Source organism: Centruroides sculpturatus, unplaced genomic scaffold (genome assembly GCF_000671375.1).
Source record: "Centruroides sculpturatus isolate CEXI.00-Female unplaced genomic scaffold, Cexi_2.0 scaffold1685, whole genome shotgun sequence".
Classification (NCBI taxonomy): domain Eukaryota; kingdom Metazoa; phylum Arthropoda; class Arachnida; order Scorpiones; family Buthidae; genus Centruroides; species Centruroides sculpturatus.
In genome coordinates, this window is record NW_019385852.1 from 117,656 (window position 1) to 130,781 (window position 13,126).

Genomic DNA, 13,126 nt, shown 5'->3' on the forward strand with positions numbered 1-13,126 from the left:
ATATTATTTTATAATTTAAATATTTAAATTAATATCTAAATAAATTTTCAATGTAAAATATTTTATAATGGAATTTATAAATCGCAGAATATTCCAATTTATATATAAAATATTTATAAACAATAAAAATTTTTCGTTTATAAAAACAGTCTGCTTTATATTAGATTTATTTTGATTTAAATTTAAGATAAAAGTCAATAAAAGAAGAAAAAGCACCTAAGTCAATACACAAAAATCAATACTTCGACTAAAAAAGTAAAACAAATAAATAACATAAAATAAAAATAAATAAAGTATAAGAAAAATCAATTAAGTCGATAAAAATTTATTTAATAAATTTATTTATTTTATTTATTACTTTAATATATTCAATTTCGTTTAAGATTTAATTAATTTCATTTAAAAAGTTTATTTAAAAAATACGAAATTAAGATTAAAAAATTCAAAATTTTTTGATAAAAAAACGCATTATTTTCTAATTTAAATATATCAAATATTACGATAATAAATTTCCAAACAAATATAAATTTTAATTATGATTATAAAATATCAAATTTAAATTCTGTAATTATGTTTCACTCTATAATTATAATACTTTTAATTTCATTCATCTGTATTTTAATACTGTAATTATATTTATATTTTAAATTCTGTAATTTTTTTTTAAATTACTAAATTATTTTAACTTTTACTGTTATTATTTTTGTACTTTAATTGTTAATCTATTAACTCTAAATTCTTTAAATAATTTCAATTAATTTTAATTTTCGTTATAAAAGTAATTCAAATTGGTTAAAGTTGTAGAATTTTAATTTTATAAAATTAAAAATTGTATAATTTTAAAAATAATTTTTTAATTGTTAATTTTCTAATTTTAAACTTTTAAAATGATATCAATTACTGAATTTTTATTAAGTAAATAAAATTATTTTAACGGGTAATTTTAATTTTATCTTTATTGCACATAAAAGTGATATTTTTCATGATTAATTTATTAATTGATTCCTTAAATAATTAAATAAGTAATGAACTTACTTTTAAAAGTCCAAATTATTAAATATATTTTAATTAATTTAAATAATTACCATCGATTTTGCGTCATTTTGTGCCATAACAATGCCTAATAATGAATCATTGTATAGGACATTATGAGACTCTATACTAAGATAATTAAGGAATATCTACTGACGTCACTAAATTTCGAATGTGTTTAAAATTCATAACGTCACTTCCGGTGACGAGAAAGGGGTAAGTTAATAGAACAATTGCTTTTAATGGCAATTTTATTGACGTCTTTGCAAGTGCCTCTTGGATTGTGGATAAAATTTCATAAAATTTATATTAAAATGCAATTTAATTATTTTAAATACTGCAAAAAGAATCTATTCACAATTTTATATTATTCTTTAAACATACATTGTACATTTTTAATACACAAAAATATTTTTATTTAAATCCTCATTATTCATCTTGCATTTGGTATAATTAATAATAGTTCGTGTTGGAAAATAACATCAATTTTGAAATTTCTAAAATGTTTTTTGTGTATTTTAATTCACTTTTTTATAATCCCAAAACTCTATTAATCGTTGTCATGATTAAATTACAATTAATCTAAGTAACTAATAAAAATCCAACTAATTCAATTATGTTTTTATCATGTCATTTTGACATGTTATTAAATGTTAAATAATAATGTATTTTTTAAATTAGTACTTGTTAAACTATAATTTAAAAAATATTTTTAACCAGGTAGAGGTAGAAGGGCAGGTTTAGAAGGGACATTTAGCTAGGGCCCTGACTACAGAAGGGCCTCAGAATGATGTCTTTTATATATACAAACATGTACTAGTAATTTAGAGTAAAATTTCTTTAGATAAGTGGTGTGAAAATTCTGTTTTTGCTTGTCTTATTGATTTTATTCACACATTTTAATAGCTTTAGAAGAGGATGTCACTTCTCTCAGATCCTAATTGCAATAGATTTTTTTAATAGCATCGTATTGTTAGAAAAAAAAACAACAACAAAGAATAAATTATTTTTAATTAAAATTAAAATTAAAGTTTTTTATATAATTACATATAAATTCTGAATATGATTTCGTATAAATTAATTTGCAAATTTATTACTTTTTATTAATTATTTCAAAAATCTAATTTTTAAACCTTTCATTAACATAATTTAAGAATTAGTGCATTAAAAATTTGATAATAAAATTATTGATGTTTAGAATTTTAAATAAAAATTAAACGCTTTAATTACAAAATTCCATTATTTATTGATAAATTTAAAAAACATTAAATAATAATTACTCGGATTTTAATAATTAAGTTTGGAACTTAGATTCGTGTAATTAAAAATTTTCTTCGATAAATTAATAACTTTGTATATAAAAATTAAAGAAATGTTCCTGTTTTTGCTTTATTTCATTTTTTTTATTTATTACATTCAATTTATTCTATTCTTAATTTATTACAATCTTATACAAGTTTAAACAATGAACTGCATGTCTCTTATTTTGAGATTCTATCACTTAAGATTCTTTTAAATTTATTTAAGAAAATTTCATGAGTTTTATCTTCAGAATCTTCTTAAATTCTTTTTTTCTACTTCTCAAATAAAATTATTTAAGGAACTTCACCTTTGTTAAGATTTCATAAGTCGAATTCCTCATAAAAAATCATTAATCCCTTAACTTAAAGATTTTTTTATGTAAGGTCTTAGAAAAATCCGAGATAGAAACCTCTATTAATTAAACTTTTGTGTAGTTTTTGAACCCAAAATTATTATATGACATGTCTTTCATATCCTCTTATTCAACTTCAGATGTATGGTTAAGTTGTGAATTTATAAATTAATCATGATAAAAATTGAATTTCTTATTATATTTTAAATCTTCCCGAAGTATTAAATCTCACCATTCAAAATTGCATTTTTAAAAATGCAACTTTTAAAGATCTTCTTAATTTCTTAGCGTAATTGTGCAGAATATTTTCCAAATTATCAGGAGATTTCACAGATAAAATATGACATTTTTATAAGAAAATTGAACTAATTTACAATGAATATAAAAAGAAAAGTTATGAAAAATGAAGAAAAACGAATAAAAGAATTTTTCTTTAATTAACTTAATTAATTATTTTTTATTCTCTTATTAGTACTTTAAAACTACAGTCAAATCCCATTAATACAACGTCGAAGGGATTTAAAAATTGGCACTTTGTATTAAAGAAATTCGTATTAGCCGAACTCTTTATCATTGAAATGCCTATCCTCCTTCGTCCACGGAGTTGCAAATTTACTTCGCATAAACCGATAACATAATAACGGGGTTTGGCCGTATTTTTTCATAAGGCTGATTGATTAAAAACTTGTATAGGAATTTTTCGTATACAGAGTGGTCCAAAACTCAGTTAAACATGTTACAATTCAACACTGTTAACTCCTCTATCGCAAATATATTATTTATTTTGTTATTTTAGTGTATATATCTTACATTATTCACACCAAAATATTAAAATAAATAATCTTATGCTATGTTGATAATTTAATAAATTATTGACAATTTTTACAAATAAGCAATGCTTATTTTATTTATTATCGAGATTATTGATTTAAATTAAAAACCATTCGTTATTAGGCATAATTAATTCATTCTAATATATCTAAAGTTTTATTTAAACGGGATGTACTGTACTTAATATATATATGATATAATAAATTTCTAGTCCTAATTGATCTGTACTTGAATTAATTACTATTTATGCGATCTTGACCCATTAGAAAAGCTGTAAAATTTGTACAAATCGTATTAACTTAGTGTTGAATATTTAACAAAATATTAAGAATACTCCAAAACTACTCTTACAAAATCACTGTATTAAAAGTTTAAAATAGCGGTTTGTTCTGCTCGTGCACAGTATACAGTCGTAGTTTCCTTTACGGGAATAGAGAGAACACGTGATTTTGCGTAGCTCCTATCTCACATAGCCAATAGAGGAGATTTTTTATAGAATAAAAATTTGTCATATGGCCCATAACTCTTATGGCTAATCTTATGTATAACATATATAAAGAATGCTTTTTATTTATGCATTTGGACACGATCTGAACAAATGTAATGGAAGTTTTCGGAAACCATCCTCTTGCCCAGAAGGAAGTCGACGATTACTTTTTGTTGAATAAACTTCATCTCCTTCTCTCAACGAGTCTCCTATTTATCTGACTGATAAGTTTCGGCATTCGAATTGGAGAATTACTGAATGCAGTAGTATTTTACCATCAAATATAAAATATGTACTGTACAGCTCATTTCACGAATGCACAAAATCAGGGACTAGTCTATTTACTTAGTGAAGGAAACAGATTGTCGAATATGTGACAAGGTCATTGTGTATTACTGGAAAGGGGCTCTCGAACTTTGTAGAAATGCCAGAGCCCCAACCGAATATCAAGCATTGCCTGACCATGATATATATATATGAAACACTCTATACCAATGTTTAAAGGTTTTTAACGATACCGGGTTTGAATCTTTAGTTCATTTTCCGAGAAATCTGATTGGTTGACCGATTACTAATTGGAATCCATCTGCAAAATTCCGGAATATATTAGCCTAGAGATATTAGTTGCTTGAAAACTCAAGGACCGGCATAAATCTAAAGACTCTTTTCTTTTCTCATGGTCAACTTTACGTGGCATATTCAACAATAGGAAGTAGAAACATTTTATGTCTTTGTACAGGTTACAAATCTAACAGCATTGTGTAAGAATCTGTTTTACAATAAAACTTATTTTTTCATTTCATAACCTTTAGTTAGATATTTCATTATGTCAAGGATATAATATCAAATTTTCCGGGCAGCATTTGGTACCTCGGCTAGTATTCTATATACAGCCAATTCTCGATTTAGCGCCATTCTTCTCTGATGTTAGCACTGAACTGAAAATTTTCAAACAGTAAGAATTACATATAATAATAAAAACATACACAAGTTTGTTTGATAGTTCGAAAGTCATGATTTGATGATAACGTTGTCGTTCGCAATGCAAAATCATACATTTGGTAATTCATATATATCGGGTTTTCTAAGGAATTATTTATGAGGAAGATTGGGTTCATAAGTATTATACGCCTTGATATTTTTATGAGGGTAGCGCTATTTCGGATCATTCAATACGATAATGCCAATTTTAGTTCTTTTTGACTATCACATTTTGTCACCAATTTTTAGACTCCGCCATACTGATGTCACGCTGCCAACAAACTGATATTAAAATCAAGCATTTCTGTAAAACAGATCTACAGTACATTAACTTATTCGTATTTCCTGCCAAGACGACGTTAGTTTTAAAAATAAGCAATAGAGAAAACAAAAAGAAAAAAAAATTTATCACAGAAGAAGAATCTGATGACATTGTACTAACTAGTAAGTAACTCCTAGACTATATATCGGTTTATCTTTCAATGGTATCTTTATCTGTAATCTGTATCGATAAAGGTTAAATGGAAAATTTTTGATAATTTTTAGGACATCGTCATTCTAATACGTGGAGGAGTGTTAATAGAATAGTTAGTTTTCCTCCACTGTCACAGAATTTGCCCATATCCCTTCTCCCCAGTGAGGACATTCTATTTGAATGATTCCTTTAGAAAAGACACTATATCGAAGTTTCATTTTATTTTTAAAATCAGTCAAGTTCGTTTTTTGATAATTTAAAAACAATTAAAATGTTTGTGTTATTTATGGAAACTGTAAAGAAAGATATTACAAATAGGTACTGTACATATTTAACAATCGCAATAAATATTTAATGCATCATTTATTTTTAATTTATTTTTATTTTTTGTATGTTTTGATTATTTACATATTTTTTAAGGTCAACTTTTTGATTTTTTCAGTTAAAATAAAATACCGTATAAAACACTCTAAATTATAGAGTAATAAAATTATTTTTCAAAATATTAGTTCATTTATTATTAAATCACGTGATTGATCAACTGACCTTGACTCCAGTTCTTAAAAGTTCTGTTCGCGCTTACAATATGTGTAGGCTATATACAGTATAACAAACAATATATGTATGTATAAGACACCAACGAATTTTTTAAATAATTTATTGTATTAGATAGAAGCTTTTAAAGACGGAAAGTTCAAACTTAGAGTGCAAAAATATAAAATTTAAATTTGATAAAATTGAAAGAAATTCTAACAATTTACATTACAGTTTTTTTATTTTTAAATAAGCATATAACTTAATAATTTTTCTCACTNTATCATTTTAGAAATCAGGCACCTGAATACTAGATATTTATGAATACTTTTTAATATAAATATAATGTATGTATTAATTTTTAAAGAATGCAAAATGAAAAGTTATATTCTGATATGAATATAGAACTTTTTATATACAATAAAATTTGTGTAAACTGGAATTTGTATCAAATTATTTTTTCCATTTTGAACAGGTTTAGGGAATTTTTTTTACTTTATTTTTAAACTACACAAGATAAATGTCACAGTTATGCTCATTTTTTATACTAAAATCACTTTAACATACATAAAAATTTTTATTACTAGGCTTAATTCAAATTAATCTAAGGTGATTCCAACTAAAGATGGTCATATTCAAATGTAAACTTTTAAAAGTATATAGTATGTTTATTTATTTATTTATTAAAAATTTAAAATGCTTTATATGGCTTCATCGCTTTATACAGAAGAATGAAACTAAGATCAACGATAATTTTTTTCAAATTAATTTTTTTAAACTGTTCTTTAAAGGAATCAATTTATTTGAAAATAGATTTTCTCGCGAACTGAAAAGATCAAAGATAAACTTTTTTTTTTTAATTCGTGGATACGGACAGCTAAACATACCGACTAAGAATTGGTAACTAAAATGACTCGTCATAACGCTGTACGTTACGTCAATAATCCTCATTTTTTAGGGCTAGTGATGTCACGGTTGCGTTATTTATGATGTGTGTGTATATATATATATATATATATTATCATCGGCAAAATTTCGGTGTTTTGAAAAAAATACTTGGAAAAGTAGAAAAGTAGCATATGTCAATTCTTCTTACCTTTCATGCTGTAAAAAATTTAAAATTGAAGTCTTCGAGTGTATTATAATGACCTTAACAATGGCCTCTATTGATAAATATGTATCCACAAGCATCTCTTTTTAATCAAAATATTAAATTATTCTCTATATATTAATACATAGTTTAATATTTATTTTAAACAATATAATTTGCGTTAAAATTATTAAATTTGATAAGAATAAGATAATTTTGTGTCTTCCATAAAATTTGAATATAGGCCTATATATATAATACATAATAATCACCTTGTATTGTACCTTAGTGATACAGTACATGAGTATAAACAAAATGATTTCATATCTGCGAAAATTATCAATGTTTTTCTGTTTTAAGAATCTATTTGAAGACAAATCCTAGTTATAAACAGAAGAAGAGATTCTATCAGAATGTAGTATTTAAAATGTAGGGCATTTTGTCTAAATTATTTTACATCACGTGTTTATCGTATAACTATCAGTTATACTCACTCAATCTATAATATTTATTTTAATTTTTATTATTTATATTATTTACATAATTAAAATTTGAATAAATAAATAAATAAATATATATATATTTAAATCATAATCACTGAATCACTGCAAAAATGATATAGAGCGAAATGGATGCGTCACTACGACAGGTAGTACAGTACATAGCACTTGCCTAGTGAAGTTTAGTAGTCTTTTGCTCCTGTACAGTACATCGTAACTTTCCTGTTAACGATAGAACCGCGCCGGTTATGCATCGAACTCCATTCAGAGAAAAAATTTTTGAATTGAAATAACGTGACTTACGGTACAAATCGGAAGTTAATATATACAATAGTTAGTCTTGTGCTCTTTCTCTTACCATTTCTATTTCTCGTCTCGACTTTCATGTATCTAACTCCGTTTTCGAGTTTAAGAAAGGAATTAATATAATAGAAAAATTAGAAGTACGAAATAACCAATAATCTTAATCTTTGCTGTTGTTATTTTTTGCCTGAGCAGCGCTGGGCTCACAGTGCTAATTATTAAGAAAACAGATGTTTCTATCCATTTTATATAATTTTACAATTAATTAAGAAACTCATTAATTAACTAACGACTTTCTTACTTGTAATACTTTTATCAAAACAATAGGGGAGGAAGACAGACATAAAATATAAACGTATCGAGCATGTAACTTANATTGGGTAAATAATATAAATAATAAAAATTAAAATAAATATTATAGATTGAGTGAGTATAACTGATAGTTATACGATAAACACGTGATATAAAATAATTTAGACAAAATGCCCTACATTTTAAATACTACATTCTGATAGAATCTCTTCTTCTGTTTATAACTAGGATTTGTCTTCAAATAGATTCTTAAAACAGAAAAACATTGATAATTTTCGCAGATATGAAATCATTTTGTTTATACTCATGTACTGTATCACTAAGGTACAATACAAGGTGATTATTATGTATTTGAGCATTTTAAGCTTTAATAACTTTGAATTTACAGGTGGTAGAAATACATTGTAAACGGAAAATAAAAGCTTAGTTCTTAAAATTTTAATACATTTTAAAGCGTTTTATGGACTTCAATTTTGCGAGTCAATGCAGACACAGAACTTTTTATTTGGTTGTCGCCTTTTTAAGTCGGCTAAAAATCTGGAAATAGATAAAAATTAATTAATAAAAATTGAAAACACTATTTAAGTATTAGTGTTTTCAGTTTTTATTAATTAATTTTAATTTCTTTTCGGATTAGAAATTAAACTTTTATATGCTGTTTACAATAATTTTTATTAGGCTATGTGTACTGTACTGTACAGTACATCAAAGTTATCAATATTATAAAGTTACACAAGGACTTTATGATCATTCTGTTTACAGTATAGTGTGGTGGGTGTATATTAAGTATATAGTGTTACATAAATAAAAATATATAGTGTATAATATATACAATATTATAAAAATTCGCAGCCTGTCATTGTAACGATGTTTTTAAATTAATTTTTAATTCAAACTTGTAAAAATATAATTAAAATTATATTAAAATAGTTTTATGGGGAAATTATTTCATATAATCGCCTTATATTTTTATTAGAGGAAATTTTTAAAACTAGTTAAAAATAAATAAAATATTAGAATCGATTTAGTTTATTTTCTAGAAAAAAGCAAGTAAAATATATACAGGATAAGAATCTGTAATATTTGAATGATACTTTTCAAGGAAAATTTGTAAATTATATTTTTAAAATTATAACACATGTAAATTAATAAAATTATTTATAAGTTAAAATATTAAAAAAAAAAAAAACATTTTAACGATTTTAATGAGAATAAGATGAAGATGCGAAGAGGAAAAGCACGACTTGCAAATGTTGACGTAGAAAATAAAATAATACAGTATTTCAAATTTTAAATACTGTATTTTGTGTTAAGTAATTAAAGTTTTGTTTTATTTAGTTTAAACTTTTTATATGAATAAAGCATTACTACTTAAGATGTTTTTCTCACACAGTAATGCTTTATTCATATGAAACGTATAGAATGATCCTCCTTGAGATGAAAGCTTCTAAAAGAAGGTTATCCTATATCATTCTCGTGATGTAGAATAATATTAATACAGAATATCTACAATGAAGGATGATGCAACAGTAATATAAATGATTATATATGACTGTTGAGTCATTCATTCAGAATGACTTAACATCCTATATCAGGATCCTATTCTAATCTGAGATTATCCTGCATCGAATAATCCTCCACATCAGCGATGCTCTTCAAAAAATTAACTTAAAAAATGCATTATTAAGAAGCTATTATTTTGTTATAGAAGCATGTAAATTATAAAAAATATCAAGTAATAAAATATCAATTATTAGAATATAATAAATATTTTTTTAAAAAAAATTAAGAAAATATGCTAAAGTAAGAAAAGATATTTAACCTGAATTCTTGTAAGGTCATATAAAATATTTCAAATTAATTTAAAACGGATTAATTTATTTATAGCAGTTTTTAAATTAAGATTTTTTTATTTTATAATTTTATCTATAGAATAATTAATACGATAAAACTATTTTAATATTAAAAACATTAAAAATATATTAACTTAATAGTATAAGTAAAAAGTATTATAAAAGTAAAAGTATTATAATAATCTATTAAAGTTGAACGAACTTTAAAATTAGTAATATAAAGCTCTAAAAGGATTCAAAGGGATTTACCTTAATAATTCTGTTTTTTATTGCATAAAGTTTTATGGAACAAAAATAAAGTATCAAATTCTAATTTTGGTACTTGGAATTTCCCTAAAATGTAAATAGAAAATGATTCTCACGAGAATTAATAGGATACGTGAGAATTGTGGTCATGAATAGGATAATCAATGAATTTAGCAATTCATTAGAAAATATTAAATTTTTAGGAAATAAAATTAAAGGAAAATAGAAATTTGAGAAAAAAGGAAAGAAAATTTGAGTAGTAATAGAAAATAGCAAAATTTTAAGAATGAATAGAAAATAAATAAATATTGTATGCATAGTTATTACTTTCCTATGATTTTTCTATTATATCCTATTTTATATATATAGGATTATATTAATTATTTTGTATTTATTCTTATATATAGAATAAATACAAAATAATTAATTTTGAAAAAACAAGAGAAGGAAAAGTTAGAATAAATCTGGGACAAAGTATATTTGAAATTCATCGAATTTCAGAGGAAACATTTTTATCAAATTGTTTTATTATTCTAAATTGATATTTTAAATTTAGACAAAGATAATGTAGCCTTGTTGATATTACACAACACAGTAACAAATCATTTATGTAGGACTGGAGCTATATTTATACTTTAAAATGATAAATAAGATCAATAAAATGTAATTGGTGGTTAATGAGTCAAATATCAATGTATAAAGTGTGTCATTTTGTAAGCTTTAATGCTTCATAATTATTTTAAATATACAAGTTTGTACACTGACTGTAATCGGTGCTAAATTGTGATAGGTTTATCGTGTAATTAGATATTACTGTTCCCATTTTTTCACTAAGATTTATAGAAATCAAAGATCATTACTTGCAGTTTAGTCTTATTACTAAACTTAATATTTTCTAAATCGTATGATTTATTATATTTCACCTATATTTAAGCGTTAAATTTAAAAAAAAAACCATTTATTATTAAATACTGCGAAATTTAAGCAATAGTAAGATTTTAAAATTCAATGAAAACATTAAAAAATTAATGCTTCAAACTGGAAAAGTAAACATAAGCTAGTTTATTTTTAAATTCTTTTCACTTTAAAATTTTAAACTCTTGCAACTTCCCCTTTGAAAATTCCTTTAAAACTTTAAATTCTCTTATAACTTTTATCTTTTAGAATGTAAAAAATTAGGGTTCAAAGTTGAAAAAATTCTTTTATTACCTTTATTGTCATTGATATGACAAAGAAATTGATGAACGATAGAAAATCCTTGAGTATAATGAGGTCAAAGAACTATAAATAAGCAGAACAAACATTTTCATACGATCTATTATATAAAAATATAAACGACAGAATAAATTTATATTTTATCCTTTATGTTTTTATAACGTTTATTTTTTATTAGTCTAATGTTTCCATTCTTCTTAAGATGAAAACGACGTTTATGTACTCCTGTAATGTTTATTTTTTTTATAATATTGTCATTTATTTATATTTAAATAAAACTTTTAAACAATTCAAATAAAGTAGTTTTTTAACTGTTAAATTTTAAGATCATCATAATTAGAGAGCAATTTTTATCATATTTAGTTGCAATAAAATATACACACACACATACATATATACATATATATAATATATATATATGTATTTGTGTATAAGTACTGTAGGTATTTTGTGTGTAGGTGTGTAGTTGTATGTATATTTGTATTTAGGTGGGTTTTTGTGTGTAAGTGTGTATTTAAATTTAGTAAATAAACTGTCAATTTTGAAATATAAATTCTTGGTTTAAAAAAGGATTTTTTAGAAATTATTTTTAATGATTTCTTAATATTTAAATGATTTGTTAATTGTAAATATTTAATGAAACAAGTTGTTTTTCTGAAAACAAGTTTGCTAAAGGTGGTTATCTTTTTTTTATGTCTGTAGATTTAACCTACATTTAAATAAGTTTGAGAATTTCTAAAATACTTGTTTTTCTTTTACTTTCCTTTTTTTTTAATTTAAAGAGCTCTTTACTTTTCATTTCATGTAGTCCCAACAAGTTTTTTTTTTTAAATTAATACACTTGAATTTATGTTACATTATTCAGTTATACATTAAGTAAACGAAACAAAATATCTCTTTTATTCCATTAAATTATAAAGGAATAATGTAATTAATATTTGTTCCTTCTCTAATTAAATAGAATTATATTAAAAAGTAAAAGATTGATTTTTGCACTTAAATGTCATTTGATAGTTGAAAGAATATTCTAATTATTTGAAATATAAAATTAAAATATAACTTTAATTTCAGAAGATATTATAGAACTATACCCTTATGAGGATATAGTTCTATAATATCTTCTAAAATTAAATAATATCTTCTATAATGTCAAATTTTATTTATTAATAAATGCTTATTAATGGTTTTGGAATTGTGTTTGTATATTAAACTGAAAATATAAAAAATGACGTAAAATAAAAACATTTTTAAATCCTAATTATGCAATTTTTTATTTTAAAATTAAATATTCTGAACTAAATTGAAACTATAGAAATACATTTTCCATACTAATTAATTCCAAATTATCGCTATTTATATGGCGATAATTGGCAATTCTGAATTCATTATCAAGCTATGAAAATAATTGAAAGTTATGAATCTTGTTAATGAAAACTGCCAGTTATCATCATATAAATGACAATAATAAGTCATTTTTTTAATTTAAAATATTCAAAACAAATAATATTTTTAAATAAAAGAAAAAAAAACCAGTGACACAATTGTTAAAACTTTGATTAACTTTATTAAAAAAAACAAAACCTGAAAATTATGACCAATGTAGACAGGATTAA